Below are 15277 nucleotides of genomic sequence, written 5' to 3'. Positions count from 1 at the left end.
GGCCAGGGAGGCTGGCAAGGCACCCCCAAACTGAAATGACATACTTCCTTCAAAACAATACAAACTTATTTCAGCTGTTTTAGGGCTTTGATAATAATTCGATTCCAACAGAAACATTTGTCCTGAGATAAATTGGAAACAGGACTTCCCCCATTTAAATGTGTTTTTGTAATTCACGATTTGCACAGTGAAATGAGCAATCGGCAGCAATTAGAAATATTTGGGAAAAGGGGATAGAATTGCTCACTTATTCACCTGATTGAGAGCCGGCTCGTTTATGCCTTAACCGTTGTGTATATAGATGCCCCTAAAATAATCTCATAAATATGTTTGTGCTGGTTTCTTTTAGTCTATATAAACGTTGCATTCTTATTATTATGTAATATAATAATATATAATTATTATTCAACTAGTGAATGCTATTTTTATATACATTATTATAAATTCGGCTTTTTTTTCTTTACTCCTACTGAAAATTCGTTAATAATTATTTTACTTATGATTATGATATGGAGTATGTTTAATGACTGGGTGCTTGGGAAACTCGTTCAAAATGTTCATTTTTTTTTTAACATGATAGAGGAATTGTACATTGATTTGAGTATGTTTGTGTCCGTACCCATTTATGTAAAGGAAGACTAAATAGATATATATGTGCACAAGTACGCTTATATTTAGTAAATAACGAAGGCACATAGTGCTGCCAACATGCTGAAAGCGGATAAGCAGTATAAGCTGGTGTAGCTGCAGGAGATCTGGCTGCAGGTTATTCGTATCAGGCAAGCAGACAAAAAAAGCTTAATAGGAAAAAATCAATTTGCAACCAACAATTTATTGAGTAGCCTCTGTAAGGTGCCCCCAGGGGGTACTGTGTTGATGTCCCCAGTAGGTTGTTTATGACGTCAATAGATCCCCCCAACATATTACTGGGACACGTCACCAGACTAATGGGAAGGGGGTTAATGTAATGGGTGGGGGCTTGGTGCTGCTGTCCTGCCATTGCCTGTCTTTACGTCCCAGAAAGGACAAAACGCATGAGATGAGCTGCTCAAACATTTGTACAACTTTTCCATGTGAGACAATGGGGCCCCGCCATATCCAATCTACACTTGGAGATGAACTTGGGGACAAAAGCAGGAGAGTCCATTGAAAGTGGCCCTTTGGCTCAGACAAAGCTTCAGCTCGGAGCAGCTTGGAGGGGACTGGGGACGGGGGGGCTGCTTTTCTTCTAATTCCAGGAGAAAGGAGTGAGAAAGCAGCAGTACAAAAGGCCCAGAAAGGACATTATGGCCTTGCAATGAGGGATGAATAATTCAATAGGCGCTGCTACTGAGAGTTTTATGGACTCTTCACTGGGGAGAATAATAGAAGGGGCCAATTCACCTACAAACTGTTCCTGGGTTCATTTGCCTGGATGGATGGAAGGGGAGGGAGACGGTGGGTCCATTTAACTCCTCTGGTGCTGAGTGTAGCAGTTTAGGTGCAAGGTGCTTTTTATTTAAGCCCCCCATAACACTTTCCCTGTTAGTTCGCCGGGTACAGCTCTGCCTCCTCTACATGATCACTGGCCGGCGATATCATATTAGTAGTTGGAGCTTGCTGGGAGAGGAATCGCAGTTCTGACCCCTGGCGCAGTCAGTTGGAGCTGAATTATATCATTCAGGCGAAGGTTTGGTGCTATTAACCCGCTGGAGTCGGAAGCAGAGGCCAAATGGGGCAGCCTGTGGAAAATGAATTCCTTTGTACTGCTCATATGATTCTCCATAGAGATCGGAGTGGGGGCCAGTGGCACAAGCTGCTGTACAAATGGATATCATTAGGCCCAATCCTGTGCAGGGAATTTTCTAGGTTCTGTTTTTGATTTCAGTCTCAAATACAGAGAAGTCTCTCTAAAGTCTGAGAAAAAAATGCCACCAGCTTTGCTGCACATCTGTGAATATGTATATGAATCTGTATGGCAACATGCCGCTATTAACCCCATCAGGGCTCTATCCACCACCCTCTTACAAGGTGACTGGCCCTGGTCCTGCCCAGCGCAGTGGGTTGTACTCCCTGTAGAACAGGTCACTAAGCATAGGGCAAAATGGTTTGATTTGTCTGGTGTTCTGTATGAAAAAAACAACTTGGAAAGTATAAGTACATTTGCGGTAGGGGCTGTAAACAGTGTTATTATTTGAGTGAACATGCAGTAAAATGACCTATACCAAAATATCAAATAGAAGTAGCTCTAGCCATTAACTGTACTGTATTACTGTATTACTGTAGTACCTCCGCTAACCTAGGCCCAGTGACTAGATTTGGACTCTCCTGCTCTTTTTGAAGGCGAATCGTGGGAGTTATCCTAAATAGCCCCCCTGGCCCTGTCTTTCTTCCCTGTGGGGAAATAAAACATCTTTACAGAATAGAAAGCGATTTATGTATTTTATGTTTGCGGCACATGATATATGCCCGCTGCTTTCCTCTAGCCCTTCAAGGAGTTGGAATTAAAACGATATTATAAATCACCGTGATGTCATATAGTCATGGAACTCAAAGGTGACTTAAACATCCCAATATTTTACTACTTGGTGATTTTTATTATAATACACAGGTTCCAGTGAGTCATGTGACAGAAAAAGTAAATCACTAAGCACCAACTATAACTAAGCGCTGTTTATATGGATATAAGTTATATGATTTTCATAGTTCTAGTGTATTATAAAGAGAAAATGTTTATTATTATTAAGAGAAGTATTGAAGTGCTGGAAGTATTGTTATTATTACTACAGATAAAAGCTTTGCAGTAGAATCCAAGTGAAGTGAATGTATAATTGACTGATTTCATGATATAATAACCCAACCCCATGTCTGAAGTCTCTAGGCCCTTATTAGCATTGGGCACACATTTCAGATGACATATCGTGATAGCATTTCTCAGAGGAGGACTGTAGGGCCCCATTCTGTAAGTGTCCCCATGTAGCTCGTCCTCTTTGAACATGAATTGGGTCCTGTAAATATTTCTGTAGCTGTTTAGAGTGACTTTTGCGGCCCCTAGGAGCTCATGAAAGGGCTCCAGCTGAATGGCGTTTCTGTACTCCCCCATGCAGAGTGGAAGTGGCCCCCAGGCGGCGTCACAATGCCCATGTCCCTGGTCAGGCGCTTTGCCCAATGGGCTCAGTGCGAAGCCTTCCCGACCCCAAAGCTCTGCGGGCGGATTCAACTGGCTCCTTTATTCCTTCCTCACTTTCATCTCCCGCAGCCCCGCCCCCTCTGTGGCCTCGGGCGAGCATTCGTGACATTTCTGCAACCTCCCCGAATTGCTGTTATTTCATTTAACCCACTGTGGCTCACACTGGGGCGGCCCCTGCTTGTGGTAGCTTGGGATTAGGGTATGTTACAGCAGGGTGGGAATGGTGGGAAGCAGATGGAATGTGCTCCAGATACGGAGAATGGGCTTGTTAGGCTGGCTGGCACATAGATGGCAGTTAGTGGCAGAGCAACTGGCAGTTGGGAATGAAGGGCCTCAGTATACGGCGAGGGCACTACATAAATAAGGGATCAAGTCTGCAGCATTTCCAGCTGTCCTGTAGCATCTCTACTGATGCAGATCCAGGAAAAAATATATAAAAATATATTTGTCCTATTTAAACCTGTCTACCTTACCGCCTACAGGTCTCAGCGATGCTGGGCCCAATAATCAATAATCAATTTGTAACGTTATAAACCCTTTCCCCTGCAATGCCCCCTCTGCCCATCATTAAAGCCACTGGATGTGTCTGGGCAGATGTGCGAGTGATGTAGGAACTGCGATCTGACAGACAGACAAGTAGAAGCAGTAGAAATAAAGAGCTGCCATACAGACAGGCACTGGGTTCTGCTAGAGAAAGCGAGAAGGAGCGACAGAGTGAAAGGGTGGCTGTCTGGGAACGGAGCCCAGAGGGACACACAAAGCACAGGGGCAATCAGTACTAAATGGGGCGTTGTTCTGCCCATTTCCTGGGACATTTTTAGTCGCTGCGGTCACGGAATGAGGACACGCGACTCGCGGCCCATCGCTTAAATATTTACTGCAACCTGACAATCAGCGACTTGTTCCCCGGCTTTGAAGTGATGTGCTTGGTCTTGTGTAGCCTGACTGTCACCCAGATATCCCGCCCTGTGCCACACATGCCCCTGCCCATCTCCTGCAAAGGGGCCTTTATACTGGCAGTTACTGCTCCCAGGGCGGAGTAATGTACAAAACCTACTGGGAAACCTACGCAGCGCAATCTGTAAACACCCCCCTTTTATTTATTTAATTATCATTCTAGTATTTAGAGCACACTGTGCACATATGTTACTGTAACTATAGTATACAAATAAATGATGCCATAGCAATGCCCTACCAGCACCAGCTTTATGACTCACATACGTTTAGTTATTAAATAGTAGCAGCAGTTGTATCAATAATTTAAAGATAACACAATCATTTTAGTATTTTATTAAGTCTATGAATGTCATAAAGATATGTAAAAACAGATTGAACAAAGTACAGTTCCCAGCATGCAACAGTTAGAATAGTTTCTGCAGGGAAAACAGGGGCTCCAGCCCTGGGTACATTGGTGGGTTCCCACAGAACACTGAACTACTAGTAGCAGCTACTTTTTAACTGCTACAAAACTCCAGAAAATACCCTGCCATAGACAGTACTGAGAATTGCGTCTGCTAAAACACACATAGAGAGAGTTGTCAGTAAATGATCAGCATTGTCTGTTTTAGTAGCCAGGACAAGTAGCTGCTACATGTAGCTCTGTGTGTCTTCACCCTAAAGTTACCACCTTTTCTAGAACAATTGGCAGCCATGCTACATTTTTGTCTGCCAATAGCATTGGCATTAAGCATCATTTTCAGCAGCCAGGCGTGTACAATACCAGCCAGGAGGCAGCCCTATAAGGGGAAACAACTGGTACAAAGAGTAAAATAGTGACCATTTAAACCATCATATCCAACCTGTGGCCCATAAGTTGTTGTTTATGATCAATTCCTCAGAACCACCAAGAGCAACTGAAGGGCTGCTGGCTAGACAGTCTTTACATAAAGTATTTTTGTTTAGCCTGGAGTCCCGGCAGTTTCCCTACACACTCCTTTGAGCTAAGCAATAACCCAGCCCTGATAAATGGAGCAGAACTGCAAGCTGAGCTTTGCTTCATTGAAGAAGAAATGGAGCGAGTCGCAGAGCAGTAAATCTTGGCCGAAGCGCACTTCCTCCTGTAACTGTCACTTGTAGCTCTGCTGCTGCTGCGGCTAAATGGGCAGATAAGGAAGCAGGTGGGGAAGGAATATTACTGGTCACTTGGGAACTGTACTCCAGGCACCATGTCTGCAAGGCTCCTGGGCCCATCATGTCGCAGTCTTATCCCCAAACCCCTGTGCACTTTCAGCCCTTCACTTAAAACCCTGATCGCTTCCCCAGTTCCCTGCCTGTAACATATTGCCTGAGCAGCAGAACTATTTATTGTGCCTCTGTGTTAGAGGAAATAACTTTAACTTGCTTTATGGCCACATCAGCTGACATGCTACAAAGACTGCTGCAGACAGAGCACTTAGGATTCCTGAATGAGGGTGCCACAAGCACTCTTGGTTCTCACCATTTGTGATTGCGGGGGGAGTAGTTAGAATCTTTGCCAAAGGATAACCCCCCCAACCCCCACCCCTATCCTCATTGGTGAGAATCCAGGCCAAACGCACATCCCCTCTCAGAATCTCTGTGGTGTTTCTTGCTGTACTACAGTGTTTTTAGATCAGATATATCAAGAGAACACTCTTCCAACCGTTTTTTTTAGTTATAACTCCCAGTATTTTTGGCAAAAAATTATTATACATAGAAGGGTATGACACATGCAAGGACAGGGAATTAATTTGTTTAAAGACAGAATTATAGATGCAGAGGTACATTTATTAAATGGAAGGAACATTTGCAGAAATATTAGCAGCAAAATTGGGGTAATTTAATAATAGGCGCAATGTTTGCCCTTGGTCTTGGAGTACAGAGCAACCAAAATTAATCACGCCATCATATTGTTAAAATATTACCTTCTGCTCTTTATACTTAAAAACGGAAATAAACCTAATATATTCGATTTTATATACCCAAATATAAAACCGAATATTTTCTTTTTGGTTTATAAAGGTAGCAACACATGACCAAGGTATGACCAAATGGCCCATCACTATTGCTTTGTCCCAAGCAGAATCGGATGTTCCTACACCCACTAGCTTCCCATGCAGGGTACTTGGTATTGTAGTTTGAAGTCAGAAACTGATCAGTGCATTAACCTGCACTTGGGATTGGTGCCTTCGGGTCTAAGGAAAAACTCAATGATTAGGTTTTCTTTCTCATGCTCCATTCAGCAGGCAAGAGGTTAATTCAGGGCATGGACAGCTTACAAGACAGTAAAGCAATTACGTTGGTTTAATACCTCATCTTAGGGGTTGCTTTACAGTTGTTTTACAGCCTGGCATTAAAATGTGAAAAGGAAGGTTTAAATGTCCCTGGATAAATATTGATTAAGCAGTTGTTTGTGGTTGCTTTTGTCACCTCTCAAAAGGCCAATAGTGTCTTTGCCTCCTCTGTTTCACTGCCATTGTTATTGTTCTTAATGAGATCAAAGGCAGATTATTCCAGGATATCTGTCTTGGAAAATCCCTGTTTGGCTACTGAATCCTTTTTTTAAATATTTCTGAGATTAAATATGACCAAATCTAATATTTGCTCTCAGCTTTAATAACCAAGAATGGTAAAATGAGGAGATTACAAGGGAACTGCCTTTGCCCTTTCCTCTCATATTCAAACTCACGTTTACCTTTAAATGCTCATGTGCAAATAGTGGGGTAGGATTTGCATTCTAAAAGCCCCCTTTTCTGCTTTGCTTTTCCTGTTGCTCCCATTTTGCTGTTTAAGTATACATGGGCTTTGCTTTACAATAGTCCTGAACAATAGGATCGCTGGGTCTGCCCGCAGAGAAGTGCAAGTATAGTTGCACCGCCACAGGGCAAACACAAAAACTCTTGGGGCAATCGGAAAAAAGATTATTAGTAAAGAAAAAAGAACATTCATTTCACGATTTTTTTTTTTGGCTAAAAAACGTTAATTTCATTTTTTTTCGTCAATGCATTATCCAAATGTCCCAAATGAAAAATAATTCTACAGTATAATGAATTTAATCCAAATATGCGACTTTTCCTATTTCCGCATAAGAACCAGTTATATAATGTACAAAGTAACTAAAGCTACTGGAGCAATGATCCTGAATGTGTAAAGACCTGAAATTAGATGAATTATTCTAGCAATCTCTTAGGAGCCCTGATGTCACTTTCAATTAGCGCTAATCAGCTGTTATTGGGTTCCCTCTGATTTCCCTAATAGAAGCCCACAAGCATGTTAAACGTGGATAAAGATTGTTTTAGGCTACTGGAAGTGACATAGATTATACCAGAATTAATTATTAGTTCATCCTTAGCAGAAAGCTACTCCCAGGCAAACAGGATCTTTACAGGAATATAAAAGCGGCTGTGTGGGGTATATATAAGTGGTACAGAGTGATAAAAGGGGCAATTCACCCTCCAAACACCAGTTGTTTTCAGAAATAATAGTTTTTTTTAAGTTAATTTTTTTTTCTTTTCCATTTTTGACATTTTTTTCTAGAATTGAAGTTTAAACATTTAATGTTCCTGAGTCAGGTAGCTCAGTATTCCAGGGGCAGACTCTGAACTTATACAATTTGCTACATGAGTTGATACATTTCTCAGCAGCGTCTGTGGAACGTTAGTAACTATTGTATTAATTATAACTTGACAAATAAAACTCAGGGATTATACTCAGTAGGGCTGAAGGAAATGCATCAACTAATGTGTCAAATCAGAATAGTTTACAGAGTCTGCAGATAAAATTGTAGTTATTTCTAGTACACTATTAGAAAACAATGGAAGTGAAAACATATTTGGAAGTTGAACTACTTCTTTCTGGTCGTTTTTGTGCCTATATATAAAAGAAAGTGCACCTTGAAAAAATGCACGTTTGGTAAGGACCAGCACTCTTGTATTAGACTTAAGACAATAAAATATGTCTTTATTTCAACATTTCGGTCCACAATGAGACCTTTATCCTTGATAATACAAGAGAGTGCTGGTCCTTACCAAACATATATAGAGATTGCAATATGGCTCATGTCTAACTACTGTTGTACTGACAGTCTATTTGGGACAGACTATTTGCATTTTACTCCAAGAAACTGTTGGGGGCACATTCATTGTTCTACCTGCAGGTGGCTGGAAAATGCTATTCACTGATTGGTTGCCAAGGGTTACAGCCCAGGTGCAAATGTAACCAGTTCTGGCAAATAAGTGAAATGATGCATAATGGCTCAAATCACTCATTTATTATTACACTTATCACACTTAATGTTCAATGTTATAACAGTTTATTAACCATTGTATGTTTTAGAATGTGCGGGAACTTACAAACCCCTTGTGGTTAGTTACTTTCTATAAATTGCACATAGGGACCCCCAGCACCACAAAGGGCAGCAGTGCTAACTACCCAGCAACTGTAATGTCCACGTATATATAGTATATATATATATATATATATATATATATACAGTTTTGCAAACATTTGCACCCAGAAAGGATAAATATATAGTGGTATGCGAGAAACAGGAAAAAAAATCTAGATATATTTCATATGCTAATATGACTGCAATACAGAGAATCTGCCTGTGTTTCAAAGTCCCAGGCTTCGAGCTAAGAAGCAGTTACAGAGCAAAAATGTGCTGAATCCAGGAATACCATCTCCACAATTAAATCCCTGCACCCTGATTAAAAGAAAGATGTTGCTATTAACTTGCTGCATTTGTACTGTATAAAGGAAATGCAGGGAAATCAGTCCTGACATAAACCATTCATAGCAGCTCAGCAGGGAAAAAAATCATGTAATTGGTTATTATGATATATTTAAGTGGGTTTCCTTAAGGACAGGCATTATGAAGCGGGTCTGCTCTGGGGAAGGCAAAGCACAGAAACTCAGACAAATATCTAGACAATGGGAGTTTGGAGACCATGGAGTTAGGGTACAGACTAAAAATTTAGAACTTTTGCATGGTTAATAGTGCTGCTGAGAAATTGTTCTTTGTCCGTGAAGATATTTAGTTTATATCAGGAGGGACACAGGCTGAATATCACTGATATATCATGTAATGTAGGCCGAGTGGGCAGTAATAGGGTTGCAGTGGGCAGGGTGGAGGGAAGGAAAGGGTCCTAGATATTTTGCACAACCTGACTACTCAGAGAAAGAGTCTTTTGACCTTGAGCCCTATTCTTTGTTTCTGAAATCCGGAGCTTCTAGTCCTTATTTCTGCATCTTTGCCTATAAAGTGGGTATTTTCTCATATGGGTACAGTGTTGGCAGTGGGACACATCAGACGCAGGGCAGCTGAGATTCTGAATGGATTTTCTGGATTTTTCCTATCCTCTTTTTTACTTGTCTGCTCGCCTTTCCTTATGTAGCCCAACATGCAGTGTGTCCTTACCAATATGGTGTGTCCAATATGGACCTTAAGGGGGGATCAGGTTTTTGTTCTTGTATAAATGTTAATAATAATTAACGGGCAGCTCCAGTTACAAACATGCTAAATTCTGCAATCATTTGTTTTGTAGTTCATTTTGGGCCGTAAAACCTGAGCCTATAAAAGCTGGAGGGTTTTTTTTATAGGAGCATAAGTTCTTCATAGTTTCTTCATAGGATTCTTTGCGTTTGTAGCTGTCAATCACAAAGGAGTCCCACCCGCTCATTACGACTTATCATAAATAAATCTTCCAAATGCATTTGTCTGCACTAAAATAGTAAAATAGTTTTACTCAGTAGATCGTTCAATTTTAAGCTTATCCTATATGTATTCTTGTAGTTGCCTGATCATCAGGATGTGCTCATGATTCGGGGGGTAGTTCAGCAACATTTCTGCTGCAGGTTGCAGATCTCTGAACTACATAATGTTACAACATACTGAAAACATGTTATGTTCTTTAAAGGAGCATGAGGCTGACATTATATGAAGGGCCAAGATAAACGAGTTTCATGTGATCAGTTACAATCAAAGTACATACATGTGCTGCTGTAGTAATAGATAAAGACACTCTGGCCACTATGAACCCCACAGACTGAAAATACTGAACCAGAACAGATATGACAAAGTGACAAATTGTAATTGTTTTACCCCATACTTGTATAGATTTGTATCTTTTTGTTGATGCTTAAATGAAATTAGGACACCAGGAGCAACATCCATAAAAAAAACAAAAAACTCCAAAACAAACAAAAAGAAAGAAAAAGAAAAAAAGAACAAGGATAATAATAATAACAATGAATAAGATAGTGAAAATGAATGTGTAAGCCTTTCGAATACACAGTTTTGATAGCAATATGAAATCAGTGAGATGAAGAATATAAAATAGAGAAGGGATAGCAGGAGGGGGAGCAGAGGGAGAGATGGCGAGGTGAGCATATGCTCGCTCATTTGTACATATTAAACAACAAAACTCTGTTTCTTTATCATAGTTAATAAAAATTAGCTAGAATAACAACCTTAGCTTGAAAACCTCTCAGAGTCTTGAGGATTTGCTTTCACAATGGACATGAATACTGTTCAGAAATACAAACAGTCAAAGGATAACTTTAAGTCTGAAAGGGAAACCTGGAGTGGCTAATTGAATAAGCCTGGGTCCCTTTAATATGTCATGGTGAGTGCAGTCAACGTATCATAATTAGGCTTACAGAGAGCCATTCCAACAATCTGCTTCCATTCTCCTGAGCCATTGTCCGCAACTCGGCAAATAGCCAGAGGACAAAGGGGATTCAAGTGCTGACAAAACATGAAAGAGGGGAAAGATTTAACTGCTTTTATCAAAGAAACTGAGAAGGACTTTGTTTGTGTAAATAACGCAGAGTAACTGGACGGCCTTGCATTTAAGCAATGCTGTTTTCATTACAATTAATTCTTGACATGCTGGAAGCGGTCCAAAGGATGGAGTTCTACCACAACTTTCATTTGCAAATTAAAAACAGTTGGCCAAACCAAAACCCCTATCAAGAGGGCTTAACCCCTTCATCAGTGGGTTTCAGAATGCTGGCATAGAGCTGATGGGAGCAGCCACCACAGCATATGCTGCTTGTAAGATTAGAGGAGCTGCCAGTCAAAAGACCATCTTCTACAGGGCATCCTATTCACCCCGAGCAAATACAGCTTTATTGATGGCATTTATAGAGCTGATGACACAGTCACAGACTGCAACAGAATGCATATGGTTACAGGTTTGCTCTGCACATCATTGGGAAGTCGCAATAAATATTCTGTTGTCACCGATAATCCTTTATTAGAATAGAGTTCTGGCTCAAGTGGAAAACCTAGTGAAACCCAACAGGTAGACTGTATATCACAAATGGAGAAATGAGCTGACTTCAAACTGAATTATACTGAAGCCTGGGGGGAAATATTTATTGCCATGGAAAGAATTAACTGCCCTCTTGTGTAAAATTGAAAAATCTATGGAAATCATTTACTGCAAGGCTCAAGTGCTTCAATGCTTAAGAGACAGCCAAGGATTGTGTTATAGCTGAAATATTTATATTCAAGTCGGTGCATAGATTAATCCAATGTGTCAAAATAAACCGGAGTTAACATTGTTGGCTCTTCTGCTCCTGTGTGTAAAATATTTTACAGAGTCAAATGATTGATTTTTAAGGGACATACAAATCTACCAAAATCTAGCAGATGGCTACTAAATATGTTTCTCGTTAATAATTATTATGCAAGAGTTTTATTTTTATGAAGTAAGCAGTTTCTTTAGGAGCACTATGAGGCATTCACTATACTCACTGCTTTAGCCTGATTTGCTGATTGGTTGCTATGGGTAACTAGAATGGGGCAGATCTGCCTTAGGTTAAGTTCTCTGCTCCCTCAAACTAAGATATTTGCACAGGTGCACCCCGATAATCTATACTCCCTCAGCTGAACCCCTTCCTCTGCCGCAGCCAACTGGTTTATGGGATTAAATAGGCTAAACTGGGCAAGTACAGTAAGGCAACATCAATGAGCAAACGGAGTATGAAAGAAAAATGTAATGACTTCCGAAGAGTTTTCTTAAATTGCTACAATTATGGAACCAATCGCTGCATCCCCGTTGGGTGTTTAACCTGCAACTGTGAAAAATTAAAGACAAAATGTCTATACAGCGCACAACCCACAATAAAACCCCGTTTAAGAATCAGATGTTGGACTTCAAATTCACCAAGAGATTTAGCACAAAGGAGTGTTTTACAGAAGGAATATGAAGCGCTAATTTATGAGAAAGGGATGAATAGAAACTGGAAAGGGTTAATAGAGAGAGGGGAGTTTAGCTAAAGATAGACATAAGGGTATTCTGAGAATGACAAGGGGTCAAACATTAATGAACTTTTCCCTGTGGCGCACAGTAGCCAATTGTGAGGTGACAAGGCCCAATGGGTTGTCATTGTCTTTCCATTTAAAAATGGCAGGCATGGCAAATGGTTTTCCTCTGCTTCTTAATTTTTAAAAAGTGTTCATTTTAGTTTTATATATATAAAGGGCAGGTATAGCGCTATTCACATTCACTGGAGAAAGGGGCGGGATAAGAGGCCATAGACCAATCAGAACGCAGCGATAGTATCTGAGACGCAAACTCCTTGTAGCTGGCAGCTCTCACTATGCAGATAGCGAGTTTGATAAACTTTTGTTGATGAATGTGTGTTATTAATTTGCGGTAACTTTGCGACTCACTGTGGCTGAATTAGCGAGACTATAATAACAGGGCAGTCCAGGGGCTGCTGGGAACCCTTCCATCTTGCAAACATTAAGCCTTTTTTCCTCTTCAGTTACTTTTCCTTCCTAGTCTTATTACCCCACTCGGCTAAATGTCTTTTGCTTTCTCTGATGTAGCCAATAAAATGCCTGGGCTGTCCGGGGAGATTTATTAAGAGTGACAGAGTGAAGGCGCTAAGGGCAAAGCTTTCTATAAGGGAGAGAATGTTGCAGATGCGTGTCACATGATTCTGTTCAATAACAGTATATTAAGAAAGGCTTCCCTTTAAACAATCATATGGAATTAGCGTGAGGATGAGGAAGGTGCTGGCACGGATGGCTTTATGCGCTAAGAACAAGTCGGGCTGGATTGGCCTTTCGGTAACTCAATCTGCTTTCTGTCAGTGCTGGGAGGTTTGATATTGTTAGCTCTCAGGAGCTCTGGCCTCCGACTGTTTGCTCTGCTTTGTTTCTGCTTGCTCTATTGTCTTGCTGAATTGTACACTAATAATTCAATAGTGTGAATGAAAATTATGTTCTTTATATTTCAGCTATAAAAACACCTGTAGGTGAGGGCTCTCCCACCTCATAGCATTGTGCAACTCTAGCTTAGCTGTCATAACTGCAGTGAACTTGTTGGAAAGTGAAGAACAGTAGGGGCCCTGCACAACACAGAAAGTCCATGGAAAATAAATAATGTAAATGTTTATGATTAGAAAGCAATTGTATTGTGCAGGGCCACCATGGGGAGGGGGTATTGCAGTCAGGGGCCCCATGGCATGGGGGGGGGGGGGTATTGAGATGAAAAAGAGTCATTCACAAGTCTCTTATAGGGAATGTGGTTGGCTTGGGACTGGGTTGGGATTAGTAGCATAATCTGGGGGTGGCCAGGATGGTTCAGGGGTGTGGCCATGTATGCAAGCATTTTTTTTTCCATTGAGGCCCCCACTTTACTTGTTGGGGGGATCACCAACCAGGAAGTCTATCTTACTGGTGTGCTAAAAACTGGGGCCTCTGGGGTGGGGGCCCATGTTTACTGATGTACTGCAACCAAGCTTTCCCTTTCCTTCCCCATTAGATCACAGTATATTATAATATTACAATTTTTTTCATTACCCATTAGATCATTGTAATTGGATATATTGCATGTTTGGGGTCCATATTAGACCCAAGTGATCATGTATATGGGGCACATAATAGGCTGGGAGCCATAAATGCCTATATATGAAGCCAGGGACTCTAGCTGATTTGTACCAGCACTGACCAGTTAACACCCCCTTGGGCTACTGGTTACATTTCTTTCTATGGAGAAAAATTAGCCAGGGCAAGCAACATATGCCTTCACATATACAAATATCAAGGGTAAGAATGAATAAACCATGTCTTATATTTTACTGTGGACATAATGGAAAGTAAAGGCAATATCAAATTTCCAAAGATTTTTGGAAAATAAATTACAATCAGTTTGCATCAAGGGTAACATAATTAGAAACAAGTTAAATAAATGTCCTTTATATATATACCATGCTATTGTACCATTGCTATTAAGAGTATTCTGATATACAGCAAAATGCATGTATATTTGTTTGTATTTTTGTGTTTTGTGAATACTTCCAAATACCAGTAAAAAGTGAGTTAAAAAAAAACCCATCATGGCTCCATCCACAATCACACTAAACAAAACCCTTCAAGTGACAAAGGGACATTTTCAGGCTGAGCGGCCATTCATTGTATTTTAAATAAACCATTGAGACTAGAACATTGTGCATTTTTATGACTGTTTAATGTAGTTCCCAAGTCAAATACGTATTATTGTGCAGAATAAAACATGTCTGTGTTTTTATAGCAGCATCTAAGGGGAACTTCAGGTTTGTGCGATGCAGCTTTTGCCTCTTGCATCTCATTTTTAGCCAGATTCTGCTTTGGCCTGCACTAAAACTGACAGTCTTTGAATGATTCCAGAGAAAACATTTATTTACTAGACTCTTAGAACAGTTCAAAAAGACACAATGAGAAAGCACAACGTTTTAGTGTGAATAGAGCCTTTTGCATCTGATAAAGACCTTTTCAGACTGAAACGTTGTCTGTATTGTTCATTTCTGTTTTGAAGTTAAATGAGTCAATAGTTTCTGTGGCATTCTTTCAGTTGAGAACCTCTGTAGAGATGTACTTGTATATATATTTTTTTAAGAATATACCTTAATTGTTGCTAGGAAAATCACATACAGTTAGCTTGAGTTACCTTTAATTATTATTATCATACAAAAATATTAGTTAGTTTCATTTACTTACAGTCTGGCACTGTCCTAAATCTGTGAGTGTTCTCTCTGTGTGAGTAAAATCTAATGTTTTGGGGTCTCCTTTACATATTGCCATTTGCCAACATTTTGAAAAGATAATATAAACTCACTTTGTCTTTTATGTGTAGGAAATACTAAATGCACGGG

The 15277-nt window shown here is 40.4% G+C and overlaps 1 protein-coding gene across 5 annotated transcripts in view; it reads left to right on the top strand.

The window, feature by feature from the left end:
- Positions 1 to 15277, top strand: part of pax3 (paired box 3) — a 43666-nt gene that overhangs the window by 5778 nt on the left and 22611 nt on the right.

The sequence above is a fragment of the Xenopus tropicalis genome, chromosome 5, assembly GCF_000004195.4.
Source record: "Xenopus tropicalis strain Nigerian chromosome 5, UCB_Xtro_10.0, whole genome shotgun sequence".
Classification (NCBI taxonomy): domain Eukaryota; kingdom Metazoa; phylum Chordata; class Amphibia; order Anura; family Pipidae; genus Xenopus; species Xenopus tropicalis.
The sequence above is the reverse complement of the archived record's forward strand: the minus strand, read 5'-3'. Positions and strand labels throughout refer to the sequence as shown.